Genomic DNA, 6,986 nt, shown 5'->3' on the forward strand with positions numbered 1-6,986 from the left:
CTTGGTTCAAGAAGAAATGGGCCCATCATAAACACATGGTCCTTGCAGTCATCCTTTGACCTACTATGGAATTAGCTCTTAGTGATTGATCAAAGGGTCTGCCTGGGCTCAGGTGCAGACTCTCCCACTCACTTTCTGTGTGACCTCCGAGAGTCACTTCATCTCCCTGAGCCTTATTTGCCCATTTGTAAAATGTAGGCTTGCCAATGCTCAATAATGAAATGGACCCTTTTGAATTTGTTTCTCCAGTTGTAAAATGAAAATGATAATAAAATAAGTGGATTACATCACGTCCAGCATTTTATACTTTTTAAAAGTCTTGAGCGTGTAGTGAAGTGCTTTGAGACTGCATGTCAAAATTCTGGAACCCTCTTGGCTTGACAGACAAAAGGGCTATTCTAAGGCTACTGGCATTTTGTTCCCTTTAACCCAAGAGTACTAAGTGGCCTTTAAGGCAGAGTCTTGGTTCTGAAGAAACAACTTGGGTGAGTCCTCTTTGTTTAGGTGAATGTAAGTCAAGTAACTGTTCTTTTTAATTTTTTTAAAAACATTTACTCTGAAGTTTGTGAAGTAATCCAAATGCAAAAAGTTTAGCCTGGGATTTTAATATACATATATATATATTTATTATTATGTTATGTTAATCACCATACATTACATCATTAGTTTTTGATGTAGCGTTCCATGATTCACTGTTTGTGCATAACACCCAGTGCTCCACGCAGAACGTGCCCTCTTTAATACCCATCACCAGGCTAACCCATCCCCCCACCCCCCTCCCCTCTAGAACCCTCAGTTTGTTTCTCACAGTCCATCGTCTCTCAGGGTTCGTCTCCTCCTCCGATTTCCCCCCCTTCATTTTTCCCTTCCTGCTATCTTCTTCTTCTTTTTTTTTTTTTTAACATGTAATGTATCATTCTGGGATTTTAATATTTTTAATCAGGTAAAATTATACATAGTAAGGATGGATACAGGAGAGAATACAGCTTTATAAAAATATAAATTTGTTCTTTATAAAAATATAAATTTGTTTTTCACCCTCTACTTCTTTCCCAGTGGAGTTGTGTTAAATTTGAGGCAGTTAGCAAAATAAAACCAAGAATACATACCCCACAGGACTGTTGTAAAATATTTGTTTCAACACTGTGTTTTGTGTGCTGTAAAGTGCTATGTGGGTTGTAATGATTATTATTAACAAAGAGTAGGAGGGTATCCCCCTGTCCCTTTCCAGCCTGTGGCCTGAAGGTCAGGGACTCCTAGAGCACACCAGTTGTGGGGTGCTGTGGGATGGAGTGTGGGTGCTGGTGCTGAGGCCAGGGAGCAAGCCCTCAAAGTCCAGGCAGGGTGAGGAGCCTGCCCTGAGGTTGTTCAAGGCCCCAGAGCTGGGTGGGCCGGTAGGTGCCTCTCTGGTCAATCCCTTTGGCACTTCTGGGCCACAGTCCAACTCTATTCAGTCCAGACACTGAGGCCTCTCGCCTCGCTTTCTTCGTTTCTCTTCTGGTCCCAATTCCTGTGATTTTAGGGCCTTCCACACAAAAAAAGTTCATTAAACCCTTTTCTGTCTGTAGTGGGGCTGGTTGATCCATCAGGCTGAACCCAGAATGTAGGAAGAGGGAGGCTGTTTATCTTCCCTGGAGGGCAGGGAGGGCCCAGACTTTGGAATCACAGTGCAGGAGACCCAGTGGGTAGTGGGTGGTCAGGATTACCTGTCTTCTCACTTGTCTCACCCCACGCAACAGCTTATTATCCTGGTCCTTTCAAACACACACAGTGCTCTCCCCAAAAGGAATTTTTTCTCTGTCTCATGGCATTGAACAAACTGGTGAAGAATGTGGCAGACAGAGCAGATGTAGAAGACCCCTCCCACTTTTAGCACACAGAAATGCTCAGTAAAACATTTTTAAAAATTTATTTAAATATGTAACTGAGCTATGTATTTTAAAAAGCTATATCTTAGGAAAGAGAAGAAAATTCCTTGGTGCCAGAAAAAAAGAGGGCCAGAAAACTTAAGCGGTAGATGGGGAGCTAATGCTAGAATAGTCTGGGCTGGGCAGAGTGGGGAGGGCAGAGGAAAGAGAGCAGAGGGGGGAGCTCAGAGGGGGGAGGGCAGAGGGGAGAGAGCAGAGGGGAGAGAGCAGAGTGGGGGAGAGCAGAGGAGAGAGAGCAGAGTGGGGGAGGGCAGAGGGGAGAGGACACAGATAAAAGCCTTCAGGGCCAGGTGGGGATTTTATTACCCACCTGGAAACAGGAAATGAGTCCTCAGGCTTGTGCAAGGTGGGGAGTTGAAAGGGAACCCCCTGCATCTAACTGGGAACCTCAAAGGCTGTCCCTTCCTTGAAGGGGACACAAGAAAAACTCTGATGGTCTGGGGAGCTTGCCATCTGTTTGAGACCCTCTGCAGAAATAATGTCACCTTAGAGAAATCACAATTCTAAGTAAGGATCATGCTTGAATATTCAGTCAAAATTACCTGGATAGTGCAGTATGCCAGTTTGCCAATTTGGGAAATGGAAATGATAACTGATCCAGCCAATATACACCTCTCTAGGGATGAATCCACAATCCTGGGCATATGAAGTTTCAAAAGAATGATCTCTGCTGCTGGTAAGCTTAAAAAAAAAAAAAAATCACAGGTCCACACCAGGAAACAAGTTTCATGAAGAAGAAGTGCTCAAGGCAGGAAATAATAAAATTAATACCCTAAAAAGTAGAGAAAATCAAATAATGTTGAAAAGACTATGAAATATGAATCTTTCAGATTACGACAATTCTGAGTACTTCCTCTATGCCAAGCACTGTTGTAAGCACTTTCCATGTGGTACCTTTCACCCCTTCCACTGAATCGGAGACTAACACTGTGCACATGGTAGAGAAGAGGAAACTGAGGCACGTATTGGTTAGCTAAGGCCACGCAGTTAGGAAATGGTGGAGCCAGATTTGAAACAGCAGACCCACTACAGTACTTAGCTCTGACCCACTACAACAGAGACTGAAGCTATCTGACCAAATCCATGGCCACCTTCCTCCAGAGTGATGGACTTAGAGCCCAGCATATGGCGGCCCCGATACCCTACATTTCCCAGCCTCTCAAGTAGTTAGGTGTGGCCATGTGGCTTGCTCAGTTCCCTCCAGTGGAATGTGAGCAGAAGTGGGTGCCACATCCTGGCTGGCACCTGACGACAGTAAGGATTTCTCCTCTATTCCTCCTTCCCTTTCACGTGGCTGCAACTGAGATGTGCCACAGCTTCAACCATGCCCAAGAGGACAACGCCTTAGGAATGACTTAAAGTAGGATAGAAGGAATCTTGGTTCTTCGATGACTGCTGGATGGATGGATGGATCCGAACCACCCACTAACCTGGATGACTACAGGAAAGAGAAATATCTTTCTATTTCCCTTCACCTTCATAATTAATGTTTTGTCTGTATTTCTGCTTTTGTCCTTTCCGAAAACCAGTTGTGTCGGTTGATGATCAATTCCAGATCAATGACTTGGCAAGGGCCCGTCCCCTCCACCACACCTTGATTACATACCATACTTGGCTGGCAGGAGAAATAGGAACCATAAGACAAGTGGTCAGAATGAAAAAGAATAGATGGCTTTAAAAAGGAGCCAAACAGGATTTTTAGAAATGAAAACCATAGTGATAAAATCTTACACCAAAAGTTTTTTGGAGGAGTTTGCCTCTGAGGCACTGGTTGAGTAAGTAGCTCATGATGAGCCAGGAGCAAAGGGAGGGAGTTTCTGTGGCTTTTGGGCTCTTGAGGGGAGCCTAAGGAAGAGAAGTGAGGGAGACTCATGGGGGCCTGTGGGCTGTAGAGAATGAAGACAAGGCCTGCAGTGATGGAGGAGTTGTTTCAGAAAACAGTTGCTCTGGAGGCCAGTGCTTGGGGTTTGCCTCTGTTCCTTTGGAAGACCACTTGTTTTGTCTGCTCTCTAGTGGGGGGTAGAAAATCACCTCAAACTCTACTGGCTCCTCTTCCTGATTCAGGTGAGTGTTTATCCTCAATCTCTTTCAGTCTCTACGTGGTCCGGGTGGGAGAGTCCCTGGAGGCATCCTGAGTGCCATGGCTCCAAACAAAGGCATTTCTTCTCTGCTCCGAATATGCCAGATTGCCTCTTTTCATGGGCAGGACTGAGCCAAATGGGAAGAGAGGCAGCAAGGGCACAGCGAGGCTGTGCTTCTGTCCAGTTGGAAATGCCCTTTTCTATTCCACGGTCCCACTGTCAACTTTTGTGGGCCACTTCAGGGCATCCACTGGTCATGATGAGGATTTGCAGCAATGTCTCTGTCATGAACTAAATGTGTATGTGCCCCTCAAATTCATATGTTTAGATCCTAAGCCCACAAGGTGATGGAAGTAGGAGGCAGTGCCTTTGGAAGGTAATAAGGCCATGAAGGTAGAGCCCTCATGAATGAGATTAGTGCCCCTATAAGGAGAAACAGGAGAGAACTTGCTTTGTCTCTCTCTGTTCTCTTCCATGTGAGGATACCACAAGAAGAGGGCCATCTGCAAATCAGGAAGCAGGTTCTCAACTAGACACCAGATCTGTTGGTGCCTTGTTCTTGGACTTTCAGCTTCCAGAATTATGAGAAATAAACGTTTATTGTTTAAGCTACCCAGTCTGTGATATGCTGTTACAGCAGCCCAAACTGAGATGCTCTCACTTTTAATTCCTGGCCTCTTGGGTCTTTGCATGCTTCTATTCCACAGCCTTTATCTGAAGGACCCTCTGGAATCATTGTCTGAGACCCTCCTGGAAGACTGAAAGCTACAGGAATCTGGGCCTAAAGGGCCAAGAGCTAGGGTGAGAAACTGGCCTGGTTTGCTCAGGACTAGGGGGTTTCCTGAGGCTCTGGATTTGCAATGCTGAAACTGGGAAAGTCCCAGAGAATCAAGATTATGGGTCCCCGGAATAACAGGACATGTGCAAGACCTCAATGCGCCCGCTCCAAGAAATGGCCCAGGGGAACTGAGGAACTTATTTGGGGATTGTCATCTGTGGAGCAAAAAAAGATTACCAGGCGAGACTGAGTTTTCTCTGGATCTCATACCTTTCTTTTCCTGAACATAGAGAAGAGGGGGGAGAGGAAGCTGACCAGGGCTCATATCAAGCTGTAACAATGATTACCAACACTGGTGACGCTCTCAATTATCCTCCCCACTCATGTCTCCAGACAAACCCCTGAAATTTCATCTTCTAAATGGCCATGTGATCCAGAGATACCCAAGGTTAAGCTAATGACTCCTTTATTTCCAGCAGTATTGAAGACAACGGAATTCTAGCAAGTCAGGGAGTCTAGGCTGTTCCTTCAAGGGGAATGGCCTAGGACTTGAGCTGTTTCACCTGGTTTGGCCAAGTGTTTGCAAGTTGGATCAGTTTATTTCCTCTTGGGGATCCTACTCCATGCTTTGCCTGGGAGAGAGGTCTGCCTCAGATGGCTGCACATGCGCTTATGCTATTCTTTATTTATTTGTTCAGAGGCACAGAAAGGGCATCTATTGGTGGTTGGAAGAGTAGCATGCATCCAGCCAGTTGCGTGTTGGAGTTAGCTTGTAGTAGCTCTGAGGAGCCAACTGTTCAATTTTCAGCAAACTGGACAACCTGTTACTGAAAATTAAATGAACTCAGCAATTAGGAAAATTGCATTATATAAACTTACAATTAAGTTATATTAAAGCAAAGGTGATAAATACATAAAAATTCATCATTTTCTAATTATTTTACTATTTCTAATTATTTTACTATTGTCTGTGTCCTCATCTATATGGTAGAAATAGTCTATAACAGGGCGCCACTGGACATCTCTCCCTAACTGCTCAGTGGCATCAGGCTGGTAGCTCACACCAGCAAACACCCCACGTCAGCCTCCTGCCCTCAGAACCAGTTGTCAATATACCTGCACACCACTGTGTAGAGTTATCGTTTATTGAGGGCTTATGCGCTCAATAACTATGCGCTAGGCATAGTTCCAAGAGCTTTGTAAATATTTACCATTCATTCAGCTAGTCCTGATGCATTGCATACACATTTTGCCAGGTATTATTATTATTATTGATAATCATTACTATTATTGTTAGCTAACATTTATCGAGTACTTACTGTGCCTTAGGCACTCTTCTAAGCACTTCAGGAATTAGCTCCTTAATCCTTGAGATAACCCTTTGAGGGAGGTTCTATTATTATCCCCATTTTACATAGGAGAACACTGAGGCACTGAGGAGATAAATGATTTTCTTAGGTTCACACAGCTTGTGTTTTGCAGGTCTGTATCAGAACCCAGCAATCTGGATCTGGAGCCTTTGCTCCTAACCACGAGGCTCTCCTGTCTCTCTTTGCCTCTTGGCACCACGGATGCACCACGGATGCAGGGGCTTACGTTCTGGTGGATGGGGAGAAGATGTTAAACAATAAACATGTAAGATGTCAAATGGTGGTCAGTGCCATGGATAAAAATTAAGCAGGGTGAGGGCACGTTACTTCATTGATCTTATATTTTAATCTAATACTATCTCCATTTTACAGATGATGGAACTGAGGCTCAGAAATGTCAAAACCATACCTAAGGATACACAGCTAATAAATGGTAGAGCTGGGATTCACACCTACAACAGCCTGGTTCGAAAGTCTGTGCATCGTCCCCCTACATGCCTGCCTGCCTTTGCTTCTTCAAGCTCCCAGGTTACCAGGCCCGTATGCCAAGCTTCAGTTTCCTGTGCAAACTCAGCTCAGCTGCAATCTGTCCTGTGTCCATCCTCCTTTGTTTCTCGGTCCTCCAAAGCCACATGAAAGCATAAACAAGTTCCAGCTCATGGTGATGCTGCAAGCTGGCAGGGCTGGGGGCCCCCGAGAAGCCAGCATGAGCGAATGTACCATCTGCAGCATGGAACCCGCCACACTGCCTTTCTCCACTTTGGTCCCCAAGGGGGCTTTGTCTGTGAAAACAGACTTATTGTGGCTAATATAGGTCGCAGGTGGGAAA

This window comes from Eumetopias jubatus, unplaced genomic scaffold (assembly GCF_037043125.1).
Source record: "Eumetopias jubatus isolate StellerSeaLion01/CBP00866 unplaced genomic scaffold, mEumJub1_p1.0 scaffold_12, whole genome shotgun sequence".
Lineage (NCBI taxonomy): Eukaryota > Metazoa > Chordata > Mammalia > Carnivora > Otariidae > Eumetopias > Eumetopias jubatus.